This window comes from Somniosus microcephalus, chromosome 6 (genome assembly GCF_052327205.1).
Source record: "Somniosus microcephalus isolate GS21.2 chromosome 6, FLI_Smic_1.0, whole genome shotgun sequence".
Classification (NCBI taxonomy): domain Eukaryota; kingdom Metazoa; phylum Chordata; class Chondrichthyes; order Squaliformes; family Somniosidae; genus Somniosus; species Somniosus microcephalus.
The window spans coordinates 94609224-94625982 of record NC_140992.1 but is presented as its reverse complement, the minus strand read 5'-3'; the positions used below and the strand labels follow the sequence as shown (position 1 = coordinate 94625982).

The 16759-nt window shown below is 45.4% G+C and overlaps 1 long non-coding RNA gene and 9 other non-coding genes across 19 annotated transcripts; all 10 read right to left on the bottom strand.

The window, feature by feature from the left end:
- Positions 1-7086: 7086 nt before the first annotated feature.
- On the bottom strand, positions 7087-16051 carry LOC147115910 (uncharacterized). 10 transcript variants are annotated; one of them, XR_015078705.1, is made up of 10 exons: positions 15916-16051; positions 14913-14973; positions 14051-14091; positions 13262-13326; positions 12750-12814; positions 10359-10446; positions 9680-9804; positions 8921-8973; positions 8610-8634; positions 7087-7435 (listed from the first exon to the last, which is right to left on the bottom strand). It is a non-coding gene; the product is annotated as an uncharacterized LOC147115910 (long non-coding RNA). The 10 variants fall into 10 exon arrangements; XR_015078706.1 differs by having other exon boundaries at positions 8610-8637; positions 10359-10443; positions 15916-16050; XR_015078704.1 differs by having other exon boundaries at positions 10359-10443; positions 15916-16050.
- Positions 8717-8788, bottom strand: LOC147115919 (small nucleolar RNA SNORD49). Its single transcript, XR_015078888.1, has one exon. It is a non-coding gene; the product is annotated as a small nucleolar RNA SNORD49 (small nucleolar RNA).
- Positions 9048-9120, bottom strand: LOC147115918 (small nucleolar RNA SNORD65). The gene has a single exon (XR_015078895.1). It is a non-coding gene; the product is annotated as a small nucleolar RNA SNORD65 (small nucleolar RNA).
- On the bottom strand, positions 9886-9959 carry LOC147115917 (small nucleolar RNA SNORD65). The gene has a single exon (XR_015078896.1). It is a non-coding gene; the product is annotated as a small nucleolar RNA SNORD65 (small nucleolar RNA).
- Positions 10520-10593, bottom strand: LOC147115916 (small nucleolar RNA SNORD65). The gene has a single exon (XR_015078900.1). It is a non-coding gene; the product is annotated as a small nucleolar RNA SNORD65 (small nucleolar RNA).
- Positions 11458-11527, bottom strand: LOC147115915 (small nucleolar RNA SNORD49). Its single transcript, XR_015078889.1, has one exon. It is a non-coding gene; the product is annotated as a small nucleolar RNA SNORD49 (small nucleolar RNA).
- Positions 12891-12964, bottom strand: LOC147115914 (small nucleolar RNA SNORD65). Its single transcript, XR_015078897.1, has one exon. It is a non-coding gene; the product is annotated as a small nucleolar RNA SNORD65 (small nucleolar RNA).
- Positions 13401-13474, bottom strand: LOC147115913 (small nucleolar RNA SNORD65). Its single transcript, XR_015078901.1, has one exon. It is a non-coding gene; the product is annotated as a small nucleolar RNA SNORD65 (small nucleolar RNA).
- LOC147115912 (small nucleolar RNA SNORD49) lies at positions 14171-14243 on the bottom strand. Its single transcript, XR_015078890.1, has one exon. It is a non-coding gene; the product is annotated as a small nucleolar RNA SNORD49 (small nucleolar RNA).
- Positions 15052-15125, bottom strand: LOC147115911 (small nucleolar RNA SNORD65). Its single transcript, XR_015078899.1, has one exon. It is a non-coding gene; the product is annotated as a small nucleolar RNA SNORD65 (small nucleolar RNA).
- Positions 16052-16759: the final 708 nt, after the last annotated feature.

Genomic DNA, 16759 nt, shown 5'->3' with positions numbered 1-16759 from the left:
TCCAAGCACTGGCATCTGCTGGACTACGTCATCGTCCGAGCGAGGGACCGCAAGGGTCCGCATCACCCACGCCATGACAGGAGCTGACGACTGCTGGAGAGACCACCGCCTAATCCGTTCTGTCATCTCCATCAATATAGCCCCAATACAGCAACGGCAACAGAAATAATGCTGCTGGAAAATGAATGCTAGAGCACTCAAAGACCCCGCTAAGAAAGCCCTATTCAGCCTGCGCCTCACAAACAACCTGATGACTCCCAGTGATGCAGAGACACAGAGTGTCCACAGCGCCTGGTCTGCACTCAAGGCCTCCATAATCAGCACCTGTGAAGAGACGCTCGGTCACTCGACCAGGAAATACCAAGACTGGTTCGACAAGAACGACCAGGAGATCCAGGAGCTAATAAACCGCAAGCGCAAGGCATTCCTGATCTGGAAACAGCAACACAACTCGAGAGCAAGAAAGCAGCTCTACAGACGCCTGAAGGCAGAGGTCCAACAAAAAACTCGCGACCTAAGAACAGATGGTGGGCGGAGAAAGCGCAGGAGATCCAGCAGCTAGCCGACAACCACGACGTGCGCGGATTCTTTAGCGCAGTCAAGACCGCCAACGGCCTAAGCACCCATGGTCCTACCCCACTGCGGGCCAAGAACGGAAAGGTACTCATCAAGGACAGGGAGGCAGTCAGTGCCCGCTGGAAGGAGCACTTCGAAGATCTCCTTAACCGCAACTCTGTCTTTGACGCGAGTGTCCTCAACTCTATCCCACAGCATTCTACCCGCCACCATCTCAGCACAACCCCAGCCCGGCAAGAGGTTGAAAATGCCATCCGACAACTGAAGAACAAGGCCTCAGGAGCAGATGGAATCCCTGCTGAGGCACTAAAGCAAGGCAGAGAAGCACTACTGGCGCGAATTCATGAACTCATTTCTCTTATCTGGAAGGAGGAGAGTATGCCAGGGGATCTCAGAGATGCTGTAATTGTGACCATCTTCAAGAAAGGTGACAAGTCCGATTGCAGTAATTACAGGAGAGTTTCCCTGCTGTCTGCCACAGGGAAAGTCATCGCAAGAATCCTCCTCAATCGCCTTCTCCCAGTGGCTGAAGAGCTACTCCCAGAGTCGCAGGGGTCGATTTTAACTCAGGTGTGGGGAATTGTCGGGTTCCCCGAATTTGGTGTTTCCCACACGAATCTAAATGGGTGTGTGAGATTGATGCAATTTTAAGTCAATTGGCCAATTGATTCCCAACGTGTGGGAACCCTTGGCAAATGAGTATTTCCAGTCAAAAAGTTGCATAATATGACGTCATTATTGCTGCTGCATTTAGGGTCTGCAACAAGCCTTGCTTCTTCTGCAGGCTGCCAACCTTTTGGCATTTGCTGATACACTGAGCTGGAAGCAGAATGGCAAGAGAAAGACCGAGGTCTGCACCCCGTTTTGATGACGTTGCTCTGCAGGCTTTAGTGGAGGGAGCAAGAGCTCACAAGCAGGTGCTCTTCCCTTCATCAGGGAGGAAGATGCCTCCCTAGCAGACAAAGGCTGCATGGCTGCAAGTGGCAGAGGAGGTCAACTCCTTATCGGCTACCCGCAGAACCTGGATACAGTGCAGGAAGAGATTTCATGACCTTCAGCACACTGGAAAAGTGAGTATGAAGTTCCCATCACTCTCAATCTGATCTCCATTGCCTCTCCTCACCAGCACTCAGCTTTAGCAATCTCTTCCTCCACATCCCACTTGACACTGACATCCATGCACCCTTACCCATTCCCTCTTTCTCTATGCTCACATTCACCTAACTATTCGACTATGCAGCCCTCACACTCCCTATCACTCTGATGCTATGAAAACAACTGACAACATACAGGGAGGGCCCTTGGTCTTGCCACCTCACTCCATCTTTGTCTCCTTCTAAACATCTATGCTATGGATTCTCTACACTCACTCCTTCATTCTCACTCAACCTCCACTTGTCTCCCTCATTGCAGGAAAAGAGAGCTCACAATAAAAGAGAATGAGCGAGGATAGGAGGAGGGCCACCATCAGTAGCCCACCTCACCCCCTGGGAGGAGGCGGTCCTGGAGATCGTAGGACTGGAGGTTGAGGCGCAAGTGGGGGACGGACAGACGGGTGCATCACAGCAAGCTGGTGACAGAATAGTTTTCCATCTCTCTCATTGACATTGCATGAGTCGCTGATAATGATTCTGAAGCTATAACAGATGGACCTATGATCATCTGCAATATGCAATGTGCATGTAACCTTGACCTCACATCTCTAACTCTTTCCTTTACTCCCCCACAGGATCATCGAGAGCCCCCGTCCCCACTGTCCAGGAGGAAGAGCCTGAGCTTCCAGACTCTTCAGAGGAATCTGCAACCTCTGAGGGCGCAGCGTCAGCAGAATTCAGCGCACCCAGCACCAGCGCAGACACTCACACCTCGTTGGGACCTTTGGGACATAGAGTAGTGTTGTCACCTGGTGTATCACAGCTCACATGTGAGCATCAGCAGATTGTGGAGACAGGGACAGCAGTGGAGAGTGCTAGTCGGAGGGCGCAGCACTCTGCCAGCTCGGCTCAGCTGCATGTCGACCCTCTGCGTCCATCCATAAGATCAGCGGGGCTGGAACTCCAGGAACAGATGCAGGAGTCTCTGGCAGGTTTTGTCTCCAGGGTCAATGTGAATGTGGAGCGAATGGAGGAGTCCATAGCGAACATGAGCAGAGCCTTTGTGGAGTCATTGGCGCATGAACGCATCACCATGGAAAGGATGGCAACCTCCATGGAGGAGATAAGTCGCCAGGGTATGGAAAACATGGTGAGTGTTCATAATAGAATGACATCTCTTGAGGAGCGATGGGCATCTATTGAACAGAGAAACCAAACTTTCATGGAAGTCCTTCTGAGTAGGACTGCCAGTGCAGATACAGGTCCCCATGGCCCCCTGATGTGCAGCAAGGTGCTCTCAAGCCACTTCCAAGCGCTGGCCCCTTCTGGCCTGTGCAGCTTCAGGTGGGTGAGTAGCAGCCTGGCGCTCCTGTTGCTGCTGCTGTTGTTCCTGGTTCTGCTGGTGCCGCGGCTGGTGTTCGAGCTCATCTAATGCCCAGGAGGGAAGGAAATAAATGGCTCCCATGCTTCTGGTATATGCCTCCGTTGAGGAAGCACTGAGTGAAGGTGGTGAGCGGGGTTTCCCAGGAGGTCTCACTGGAGATGTGTGTGTGAGGCTCCAACCTTCCACAGGTGTGGTTAAGCCTGGTAAAAGTTGCCCCAGGCCTGAAACAACAAAGTCCTGCCACCTGCAAATGACGACTGATCAAATCTCCTCTTTAATAGTTGACCTGCAGCTGATAGTCAGCAAGCCAATAGTGCTCACGCCAGGTTTCACAGGCGTGATCCCCACCAGGCGTGTTTTACGTGGGAAAAGGGTTAAAAATGCAAGGGCCTGTTGAAATGGGATTATAAAGGCCAATTATTGCTGATTAATAGCCTTAAAGACCAGTCCCGCCTGTTGGAGGCGAGACTGATTTGGGACCATCAGACACGCCTGGGTTACAATGGCTCGGGGTCGGGGACCACGCGGCGGGGGGGGGTCCCGACTCCAGTTTTTGCGATTTTAACCCCCCACACGCCTCAAAGCCCGCCTCACAGCTGAGTTAAAATCAACCCTGCAATGCGGATTCCACCCACTAAGCGGCACAATGGACATGATCTTCACCGCGTGCCAATTACAAGAGAAATGCAGGGAACAGCACCAACCGCTGTACATGGCCTTCTTTGACCTCACAAAGGCCTTCGACACTGTCAAGCGTGAGGGATTATGGAGTGTCCTCCTCAAATTTGGCTGCCCTCAAAAGTTTGTCACCATCCTCCGCCTGCTTCACGACTTGCAAGCCGTAATCCTGACCAATGATTCCACCACAGACCCAATTCATGTACAGACCGGATGGTCAAGCAAGGCTGTCATCGCACCAATGCTCTTCTCGATCTTCCTTGCTGCAATACTCCATCTCACCCTCAGTAAGCTCCCCGCTGGAGTGGAGCTAATTTACAGAACAAACGGGAAATTGTTCAACCTCCGTCGCCTCCAGTCCAGATCCAAGGTTGTCCCATCCCGTCGTCGAATTACAGTATGCAGGCGACGCTTGCATCTGCGCACACTCGGAGGTCGAACTCCAAACCATCGTTAACACCTTCACTGAAGCGTATGAGAGCATGGGCCTTACACTAAACATCCATTAGACAAAGGTCCTCTACCAACCTGTCCCCGTCACACAGTATTGCCCCCCAAATATCAAAATCCACGATAAGACCTTGGACAACGTGGACCATTTTCTATACCTCAGGAGCCTACTGTCAACAAGTCCAACACCGCCTTCAGTGTGCCAGTGCAGCCTTCAGAAGAGTGTTTGAAGACCAGGACCTCAAACCCGGCACCAAGCTCATGGTCTACAGAGCAGTAGTAATACCCGCCCTCCTGTATGCCTCAGAGACATGGACCATGTACAGCAGGCACTTCAAAGTACTGGAGAAGTACCACCAATGCTACCTCCACAAGAGGCGCACCAAGGCAGTGTTCTCGCTCAGGCCAACATCCCCAGCATCGAAGCTTTGACCACGCTAGATCAGCTCCGATGGATGGGTCACATCGTCCGCATGCCCGATAAGAGACTCCCAAAATAAGCGCTAATCTCGGAGCTCCGACAAATCAAGAATGCCCCAGGTGGGCAGAGGAAATGCTTCAAGGACACCCTCAAAGCCTCCTTGAAAAAGTGCACCATCCCCACCAACACCTGGGAATCCCTGGACCAAGACCACACAAAGTGGAGAAGCATCCGGGAAGGCGCCGAACACCGAGTCTCTTCACCGGGAGCAAGTGGAAGCGCAAACAGCACAGGGAGCGCACTTCAACCCAAGTACCCCACCCACCTGCCCCTTTAACCACCGTCTGCCCCACCTGTGACAGAGACTGTAGGTCCCGCATTGGACTCATCAGTCAACTGAGAACTCATTTTTAATGAGGAAGCAAGTCATCCTCAGTTCCGCCTAAGAAGATAGATGCATTTAAGGGGAGGCTGGACAAGCATATGAGGGAAAAAGGGAATAGAGGGTTTTGCTGATATTTAGATGAGGAAAGACGGGAGGAGGCTCGTGTGGAGCATAACTGCCGACATGGACTGGTTGGGCCGTATATTCTATGTAGAATAAAAAAGACAGCAAAAAGAAAATAAAAATTAAATTTTAAAAATCTATGCAAAATTCAATTTTCAGTGCCAGAGATTGAACAGTCATCACATTGTTAAAAGGGTACTTACGCTTGAAATGACAAGACTTCATTATTTTGACAGCAAATTCTGGCACAATCTGTTGTCAGGCATGTGATATGCTGAGATTGCTATGTTCAGTCCCTACCGCTTATAGTGGGCACGTTGGTGTTAATGCAATTTGCTTTAAGCAGTGGACAGTAAAACTGAGTTATTTAATACTTCCAGAAATCAGCAAAGCTTTTAAAACAGTAGTGAGGATTAAGTAATTATGGTAATCACACCTTAACAAGGTGCAAAGAGCTTATTGAGAGCTAAACTTCCAGTGCACTTAATGTGTTGAGCCTTAGTAATAGGCTTCAGTGGAAATGGCAAATGTTAGCACCATTTGCCGAGATAGGTAGCGGTGCGATAAGCATGCAGTTTGTTACTCTGCAAGCTTGTTCTTTTGTCTTCCCGAGCACCAGCTGAGGCATCCACCCCAGGAGTTAGTAAGGGAGGAAACAGCTGGTGATGGGACATTAAGAGGAAGACGCTGCTGGCCACTAGGCTAGGGGGCATCGCCTCTTAAGAATTAAGTTGACTTGCAGGGTATGGCCGAGAATACTTGCAGAGTATCAAATGTTGCCAATGCGAGTACTATCTCCAATTTACAGCGCAGGAGGCCATTCAACCCATCTTGTCCGTGCCAGCCGACAGAGCTATCCACCCTAATCCCACTTTCCAGCTCTTGGTCCGTAGCCTTGTAGATTACAGAACTTCAAGGGCATATCCAGGTACTTTTTAAATGTAATGAGGGTTTCTGACTCTTTTAGTAGCTAGAGCCTAACTAGTGTTTTATACAGTTCAAGCATATGCTATGCCTTGGCTAATAAAGGCAAGTGTCCCATGTGCCTTCTTAACCACCTTATCTACTTGTCATTCTACCTTCAGGGATCTATGGATATGCACTCCAAGGTCCCTCTCAGCTTCACTTCAGTGTCCTACCATTTAGTATATTCCCTTGTTAGCCCTCCCCAAATGCATTAACTCACCCATCTCCAGATTGAATTTCATTTGCTACTGTTCTGCCCACCTGAGCAGTCCATTGAGATCGTGCAGCTTTCTTCATTATTAACCACAGCCAATTTTTGTATCATCTGCAAACTTCTTGAATGACTACTGCCTCCAGGTAACAGCACAAGCATGATCTCCTGCACATGTGAACAGGATGCTGGACCACGATAGCGATGCAGCAGCACAAAGTTCAGCCTACAGGTATTTGTAGAAATAAATCTGTACAACCTACCTTTAAGTTCCACTTGACAAATAAGTGACTTATATTTAGGGACATAATGGTGCTGGTCATGTCATGAGCCAAATTGGCATCATACAAGGTGAATGTTGTGCTCATAGGACCTACAAAGTTACGCTGCTGTTCCCCCTTGCATTGCTCTCCAGCACAAATATTTTTTCAATTTATGGGATCCTACCTATTACTGTACACACCCCCACAGCAAATTACTAAATGCTGAGGCGCAATTGTGGTTCAATGACAAGCCCCTCACTAGTTGATTCTTGCTGTTGTTGAGGCCCTTGTACTAGTGCAGAGTGTAGAATTTGATGGTCAATTTATTTTTTAACAAGCAGCCTTCCTGTTAGAAATTTAACAAGAAAATATTTGATACTTTGCTTGGTCCATGCTCAAATTAGTTTTGCTATAAGTGAATATTTGCATTTTTAAAACACTTGGCTATCTAAAGCCCTTTGAAGTGCATCAGCATCAGAAACCTGACAAGATCATTTAGTGTAGATTAGCCATTGGACATAAAAAAATTCACAAATTGCTGTATGTATTTATTTATGTTGTTCACCAGTCTACAGTCAACCATTACATTGTCATACAGGTGTAGAAGAATTACAAAAGCTAGCAGCACAAACCATTCTATAAAAGTTTCACCCCTTACACAAGTATTGCAAATCTAGCACAATGCCAGTTAACTAAACCTCTGGCTTACACACAAGGCAGACAGATGGTCAAGCAGAAATCTCATTGGATCAGAACAGTGGATTTAGGTTTGCTCATCATTCCATACTCCACAGACCACAAGCAAAAGGCCAATAAGTCAACATCATACAAAGATAGTTTATATCGGCAGGCATTGACTATATTTTCAATAGCTCTCCATCACGCTGTAAAGAGATTAAAAATAAAGTTTAGAACAGCAGCCAATTAAACATAGTACTCATCCGTCTGCAAGGCCAGTACCCAATAGATGCTCTTCATTAACAGCATTTAGGCTTCTTCCAGTATCTCTTGCCCAAAATACAAGGGGATGTGAGGGGAAACTTTATGCAGCAAGTGGCAAGGACCTGGACTTCACTGCCACTGGAAGTGGTGGAAGCAGAGACACAGGGCCAGATTTTCAGTGTGCCGTGAGGCAGGCTTTTAGGCGTGCAGGGGGCAAAAATTTCAGGGGTCCCGCTACCATCCTGCCTCCACATAAGTTTCAGAGGAGGGGGTACCGCTGACCAGAGGTGGGAAGGGATTAATGCCAATTAACTGCCTGTTACTAGGTAGTTAACAAGCAGTTTTTAGTCTAATCACTATTTTGAGGGGTGTCGTGAGGGATTCCCGACGGCTCCAAACCACGCCAGGTTAAAGCAGGCTGTTGGGTTAAAGGAGTCTGTTCAGGTGAGTGATGGGTGCAAAGGTTAAGTGTGCCTAAAGTGTGTAAAGAAGTTTAAATTACCTGTACTTACCTTAACAGCCTTTCTTCCTCTAGACGTCAGGAGTCCATCACTCAGCCGGCACTGAAAGCCGAATGGCTGCGATCTGTCAAAAGTGACAGCCTTCAGCACCGGTGACAGTTCTAACTGAGTCTGTGTAGAAGGACTCAGGTTAGAAGTCAGACTGTCAGTGTTTGACAGCTTTAAACAGCTGTGAACCACTGATATTGCATCGGTCAAAAACTCTTGACAGATGAAATTTCAGTGATGTCACCTGTTGCTGGGTGGCCCTTAATTGGCCCGCTGAGCCCACTAGGCGGGCTCAACAAGGTCAAACCGCGTCGATTGGCTAGACTTGAGGCGGGACCAAAACCCAAAAGCTGTAGTCCCGCCTCCTTAATGAAAATCCAGTCCACAATGTTTTCCAAGGGGAGACTGGATAGGCACTTGAGGGAAATAAACTTGCAGGCCTATAGGGATAGAGCAGGGGACTGGATTGCTCTGCAGAGGGTTGGCACAGACTCTATAGGCTGAATGGCCTCCTTCTGTGCCTTATGACTATGAAACAATTAAGACTATGAAACAAGACCATTCCACTTTAAACCAAACTGGAGTCAAACAGAAATGTCATACTTACCAATTCAATGACCCATATTGCAAGACTGCTGGAAAAAAAAGTAAAAAGTATTCAGAAGGCATAGTAACTTAAAATGTTTTTAAAAGTAGCACTTATCCCCATCTGAAAGTCAGAATTGAAAAAGAGTATCATCAGTTGTCGCATCCGACGGCACTTCCTATTTGATTTTCATCATTCAGAGATGGACTAGTGAAATTTGAGCACCAATATGACAGATTGCAGAGCTTAAATGCAATTCAATATTGGCTAAATTTACAGATTAACATGCTAATCTGTGGCAAGAATTCACTCTAGTCAATCACAAAGCTCACCTGTTAATGAATCTTTCAAGGATAGACAAGCATCCAGTGCAACAACCAATCATCTAAGGACAAGAGAGACATGTGTTTAAAATGGTAAATTTTTAGTGCATTTAACAAAATTTTTTTTAAACGTAGTGATCAGAGAACCATTCCTCAACACTGTTCAATCTGACGGTAATTCCAGCTATTTGAGTTTAGTTTCATCATCCACAAGATCAAATGTTATGAAATTACACAATATGGAGTAAATAGAAGTTAGAAAATGCATGCTCCGCTTTCAGTATTGAGAACCAGAAATGTTGTTCAACACCCTCACCATTAAATTGTATAGTTGAGATTATCCAAGTTGTTATCCAATGTCCTGTTTGCTAATCCTAGTCCCAAATAATTTAGTTAACAGGTTTATAAATTACTCAAATAGACAGGTAGAAATATTTGGTTTAAGAACAGGTTTTATTTAATTTAGAACTTGCAGTTAGGTAGTAAAACACCAAGGCGAAATCACAGGAGCAAACAACATTTGACAGAGGTGACCAAAAACTTGGTCAAAATAGGTTTTAAGGAGTGTCTTAAAAGGAAAGGTATTGAGGGTTAGAGAGGCAATACCAGAGCTTAGGGCCTAGGCAGCTGAAGGCACAGCCACCAATGGGGCATGATTAAAATTAGGGATGTGCAAGAGGCCCAAATTGGACACCTAAAAGCACTTCCGACAATTAATTGCAGACATTTATATAGTGAATAATAGTTATTTTGCACACAAGGTCCCACCTTCAGTAACATGAGGAGCCAGTTAAGTTTTCTTTCACACTAGGAGAACTCCTTGGCCATCTTCAATTATAGCAATGGACTCTTGTATCCAAAGAACACCATAGACAAGGTGAAAAGCTCCCCAGCTTTGAAAGAGAAAACAAAAAATTAGATCAAAAGACACCAGATCAGCTTTCTATATTTATATTAAAAGCCCACCATGACACAATCAGAAAACCACTGCTCAACATTTTCCAATCAGACGGTAATTCCAGCTATTTTGAGTTTGGTTTCATCACCCATGTCATTCTACAGAATGAATCTTGCACAGCTTCTACAAATTACTGTAAGCACATGTAACTTCAAAGACTCAGCTTGAAGCTAAAGGTAGAAGAGGAACGCTTCCTTCTCATACTGAAGCCGGCACACTCGAGGCCTTCCGCAACCAGTGGGCACCGCAGGGACTGGAGTGCATCATCACCATGGCCAAACAAATTCTAATTTAATTTGTTATGTTTTATTAATTTAAGTAGATTTGTTTAATCACCCCCACCAGAAAGAGTTGACTCGATTAGGCAAGGGTATGGGTTAGGAATCAGCACACCACTCAAATTTCAGAGCCTCAACAGTTAGTATGGACCATTAAAAAAAAAGCCATTGTTCATATAAAACAGATACTGCACAAAGGGTTCAATCTGACCTGCTAGAGCAATGTGCTCAGAATTTATCCAGTTCCCATTCCTCAGATGTGAAAACTCCTGCCTTTGAAAGAGAAAAACTCCTGCCTGCTTTGAAAGAGAAAAACAATTAGAACAGACACTATCAGATTTCAGTATTTATATCAAAAAGACAATCAAACATGATCAGAAAACCATTGCTCAACACTTTCCAATCAGACGGTAATTCCAGCAATTTTGAGTTTGGTTTCATCATCCATGTCATTCCACAGCACAATCTTGCACTGTGTTTGCAAATTATTTGCGACAGATTGCCATAAGGACATGCAATGTCACATATAAAGGCCATACCATTTATCTTTTCTAAAAATTAATCAAAAGCTTCAGGAGTTCTAAATTCCTAATTTGGTTGCATCTATGGTACTTGGCTGACTTTATTCTGGAATATTCCTGAGTTCCATAGTGCAGAGTTATGCACATGAGAATGTAGCTGCCTTGGTCAGCTACGTGGGGTTACGGGGATAGGGCTTGGGTGGGATGGCTGTTGGTGTAGGGACCGGGTGCTAGGGTTTGGATGATCAGCCATGGTCTCGTTGAATGGCGGAGCAGGCTCGAAGGGCCGAATGGCCTACTCCTGCTCCTATGTCAAGCGATTGTGACAAAAGAATGTCTAGGAAAATCTACAATCAAGCCTGCAATTTGACAGCAAGTGAAAGGACCCAGGTGTACAATTTTTGAAGGTTGGCTGTGACACCAAGAACATCCTGGACATCTTCAAATATTGGGACACTAGCTTATCCAAAAGGACACCACGGCAGACCTGCTCAAACGTGAAGCCATAACCTCATTGTGGCAAGTGTTAGTCAGTAGTGCCAATGGGGGGGGGGGGGGGGGGGGGGTGTGAAAGGATAAATAACCATGGCCAAATTGTTGAGGAAAAGATGGCAAGTGTATTTGATATTAGTTTAGGTTGATTAAACTTGCCAATTCAATCAAATGCTAACATCCCAGAGATGGCTCCTGTATCAATTGCTGAAAAACCCCCCAATAATCAGCAATTTCTCAACTCAATCCCATGTAGTCTAAAAAAAAACAAAAAAATCTTGTTTCAATGTTTGATTAAATCAGATTTAAAAACAGGATAATCAGTTCTCTAATCTGACAGCATTTCCTATTGATTTTCATCATTCAAATAGGGTACAGTAATAAGGTTTTTAATGCTCAAAAAAACTAGTCTAATGACCTCAGGGCACACCAAATCACTTGAGGAGGATTAGGGAGGGAGGTTCAGAGCTTAGGGCCTTCGCTTCGCAGAAGGCACAGCTGCCAATGGTGGAGCGATTAAGCAGCGCAAATATCTGAGGGTGGGGAGGTTGCAGCAATTCGTGTCCATATGCAGCAAGACCTGGACAACATTCAGACTTGGGCTGACAAGTGGCAAGTAACATTCACACCACACAAGTGCCAGGCAATGACCATCTCCAACAAGCAAGACTCTAACCATCTCCCCTTAACATTCAATGGCATTACCATCACTGAATCCCCCACTAACATCCTGGGGGTTACCATTGATCAGAAACTGAACTGGACCAGCCATATAAATACTGTGGCTACAAGAGCAGGTCAGAGGCTGGGAATTCTGCGGCGAGTGTCTCACCTCCTGACTCCCCAAAGCCTTTCCACCATCTACAAGGCACAAGTCAGGAGTGTGATGGAATACTCTCCACTTGCCTGGATGAGTGCAGCTCCAACAACACTCAAGAAGCTCGACACCATTCAGGATAAAGCAGCCCGCTTGATTGGCACTCCCTCCACCACCGGCGCACTGTGGCTGCACTGCAGCAACTCGCCAAAGCTCCTTCAACAGCACCTTCCAAACCCGCGACCTCTACCACTTAGAAGGACAAGGGCAGCAGAAGCATGGGAACATCACCACCTACAAGTTCCCCTCCAAGCCACACACCATCCTGACTTGGACCTGTATTGCCGTTCCTTCACTGTCGCTGGGCCAAAATCCTGAAACTCCCTTCCCAACAGCATTGTGGGTGTACCTACACCACATGGACTGCAGCGGTTCAAGGCGGCAGCTCACCATCTTCTCAAGGCCAATTAGGGATGGGCACTAAATGCAGGTCTAGCCAGCCAGCGACACCCACATCCCATCAATGAATAAAAAAATTAATGTACTGAAGTGGCCATCTAGATTGTGCTAAATTGTCTAGCCAAGGCTCGACACTTCATACAGATAACCAATTCCTTCACAATACAGACAAATTCCCCACTGAACATTTGTATAAAACTAGAATTATAGAATGGTTACAGCACAGGAGGCCATTCGGCCCATGTCAACAGCAAATATTGACCCCATATAAAAAGCTTATTATGTATTATATGAACAAAGGGCTCAATCTGACCTGCTAGAGCAATGTGCTCAGAATTTATCCAGTTCCCATTCCACAGATGTGAAAAGTCCTGCCAGCTTTGAAAAGAGAAAAAGATTAGAGCAAAGATACTATCAGATTTCAGTATTTACATCAAAAAGGCCACACAAGCATGATCAGAAAGCCATTGCTCAACACTTTCCAATCAGACGGTAATTCCAGCTATTTTGAGTTTGGTTTCATCATCCATGTCATTCCTCTGCTCAATCTTGCACACAGCTTCTGCAAATTACTGCAAGCACATGTAACTTCAAAGACTCAGCTTGGCACTAAAGGTAGAAGAGGAACGCTTCCTTCTCATACTGAAGCCAATTGCTTTACAATAAAAATTCCCCACTGCTGAGGACGTGTATAAAACTAGGCAAGGGTATGGGTTAGGAATCAGCACACTATTTCAGATGTTAGTGCCTCAACAGTTAATATTGACCCTTTAAAAAACCCATTGTGCAGCATCTGTTTTATATGAACAAAGGGTTCAATCTGACCTGCTAGAGCAATGTGCTCAGAATTTATCCAGTTCCCATTCCTCAGATGTGAAAACTCCTGCCTGCTTTGAAAGAGAAAACCAATTAGAACAGACACTATCAGATTTCAGTATTTACATCAAAAAAGGCCCCCAGACATGATCAGAAAACCACTGCTCAACACTTTCTAATCAGACGGTAATTCCAGCAATTTTGAGTTTGGTTTCATCATCCATGTCATCCCACAGCACAATCTTGCACTGTCTCGTTTGCAAATTATTTGCGACAGATTGCCATAAGGACATGCCATTTATCTTTTCTAAAAAATTAATCAAAAGCTTCAGGAGTTCTAAATTCCCAATTTGGTTGCATCTATGGCACTTGGCTGACTTTATTCTGGAATATTCCCAAGTTCCATAGTGCAGAGTTATGCACATGAGACTGTAGCTGCCTTGGTCATGCGATTGTGACAAAAGAATGTCTAGGAAAATCTACAATCAAGCCTGCAATTTGATAGTGAAGGACCCAGGTGTACAATTTTTGAAAGTTGGCTGTGACACCAAGAACATCCTGGACATCTTCAAATATTGGGACACTATCTTATCCAAAAAGGACACCACGACAATGTACTACTCTCAAATCTGCTCAAACTTGAAGCCATAACCTCATTGTGGCAAGTGTTAGTCAGTAGTGCCAATTGAGGGGGGGGGGGGGGGGGAAGGATAAATAACCACGGCCAATTTGTTTGGAGGAAAAGATGCCAAGTGTATTTGATATTAGTCTAGGTTGATAGCATTTGATTAAACTCACCAATTCAAACATCCCAGCAGAGATGGCTCCTGTATCAATTGCTGAAAAAAAGAGCAATAATCAGTAATTTCTCAACTCAATCCCATGTAGTCTAAAAAAAATGGTTTCAATGTTTGATTAAATCAGATCTCAAACAGGATCATCAGTTCTCAAATCTGACAGCACTTCCTAGTCATTTATATCGTTCAAATAGGGTACAGTAATAAGGTTTTTAATGCTAAAAAAAAATTCACCTAATACCCTGGTGGCAAGAGCAAATTTGCATAAAGCACCCTTAATGACCTCAGGGCACACCAAAGCACTTTAGGAGAGGATTAGGGAGTTTGAGTTTAGGGCCTTTGCAGAAGGCACAGCCGCCAATGGTGAAGCGATTAGGAAGCGCAGATATCGGAGGGTCGCGATGTTGGAGGAATTTGCAGCAATTAATTTACTGAAGTGGCCATCTAGATTGTGCTAAATTGTCTAGCCAAGGCTCGACACTTCTCAAGATAACAAAATTCCTTCACAATACTAAAATTCCCCACGGCTGAATATTTGTGTAACAGAATTATAATAGTTACAGCACAGAAGGAGGCCATTTGGCCCATGCCAGCTCTCTGCAAGAGCACTTCCGCTAGTCCCACTCCCCCACAGCCCTGCAAATTTTCTTCCTTTAGGTACTTATAATTCCCTTTTGAAAGCCACGATTGAATCTGCCTCCATCACCCTTTCAGGTAGTGCATTCTAGATCATAACTAGGCTCGATATTAAGCAAGGTTATGTGTTCAGAGTCAGCACATAACTCAAATTATTGGTGCCTTAACAGCAAATATTGACCCCATATAAAAAGCTCATGTATTATGAACAAAGGGCCCAATCTGACCTGCTGGAGCAATGTGCACAGAATCTATCCAGTTCCTATCCCTTTGATGTGAAAAGTCCTGCTTGTTTTGAAAGAGAAAAAGATTAGAGCAAAAACACCATCAGATTTCAGTATATACATCAAAATGGCAATCAGACATGATCAGAAAACCATTGCTCAACACTTTCCAATCAGACGGTAATTCCAGCTATCTTGAGTTTGGTTTCATCATCCATGTCATTCCACAGCACAATCTTGCACACTCCGTTTGCAAATTATTTGCAATTATCTTAAGTACATGTAACTTCAGATATAAAGGCTCATCATTTCTAAAATTAATCAAATTCTTCAGGAGCTGCACATGTTAGTTCAGATGCAATTTTAAACTGCCATTTCTTTAAACTAATTTTAGGATGACGTAAATGTTTTTATTACAATATTAATACACTGGGTCATTCACAAACTTTAAAATTGCTCTGGACGAACACACCCTGGTCACAACTGTTAAAGATGGCGGATGAACAGATTCGGACTGTGGCAGGGGTTCCCAGCCCTAAATGTGGAACCAACTAGCGGGAATGACTGAGACGCCCGCCACAGGCGGACTCGCTGGACCGGCGGTGGGGAGAGAGGGTGAAGCCAAGCCGCCCGGTACCAACGCTCAGAACTGGAACCATGCGGTTTAGTCGGGAGCGACCCCCCCGCCCGCGCTTTGCAACCCTCAGCCCCGGCCGCCATTTTAACCAGTGGTTAACACGTGCAGCCCCGTGGCAAACAAACGAACTACCTCCGATATACCAAAGGAAGCCGATATAAAGATCGGACGAGCCAAGCCGGGGATTTGGGACACAGGCAGCAGCCGCCGCCCTGTGAGGGGAGGTGCAGTGACCACCCGCCGGCCGCTCCGGGCCTGGCGCACCAGTTCAACACATGGGGCCCGGCCGCCTTTTTAAAAAAAAAACACGGTTTGAGTTTGAAGTACACGCTAGAATATCCTTCACTAGCCATTTTCGTATCGAATTACCGTTATCAAGACAAGGGCTGGCTGGCGATACAGTCGGAGAAGAGCAGCAATCCTGTGTCCACTTCCAATCAGTGCCATCCTCAAAAAGATCGAACACCTCGCGATCTCCGCCTTTTAACCCCTGATGGGGCCGGCGTCACACCAATCCCGACCAATCAAATTAATCCGGATAATTATCAATCAGAAAAGTAGGCAATGACAGCCCGGAAATATAAAGCGACTGTTAAAATAATATGCATTTAAAAAATAAGCACTTTAATATTTTTTATGTTGAATTATCACGGTGTTGATTTATGAATTGGCTGGTCGGAACGCGTCACTTCCGCTCTGTTTAAATGGGGTGCGCGCGGTCGAGTGTTCCAAATTAGACCAACGGCGCATGTTGCAAAAAAAATGCTTAAGTTATATAACAACAGAAAATGCTGGAAAAACTCAGCAAGTCAGGCAACATCCGTGGAGAGAAATTTGAGTTGACGTTTCGGGTTTGACCCTTCTTTTCCAACATCTGCAGTATTTTGCTATCGCTTAAGTTATATGTTGGCTTCAGCTAAAACTTCAGTGGTTCTAAATCCCCAATCAAGTTTGTTGCTTCTTGTGCTCGTCTGGAGTCAATGTTACCCCAGAATATACAATTAGTTATAAAAAGTTGCCTTTCTGTCATGCGAGTTTGTGAATGCAGGAAAATCTAGATGCAATCCTCCAATTTGATAGTCCCAAGTGAAGTTTGGGAACCGTTCCTTCAGATTGGAAATTTGTGCACATCACTCCACTATTTAATGGCGAGAGGGGGAAGCCAGGAAATTATAGACCAGTTGGCCTAACATCTGTTGTCAGAAAATTGCTA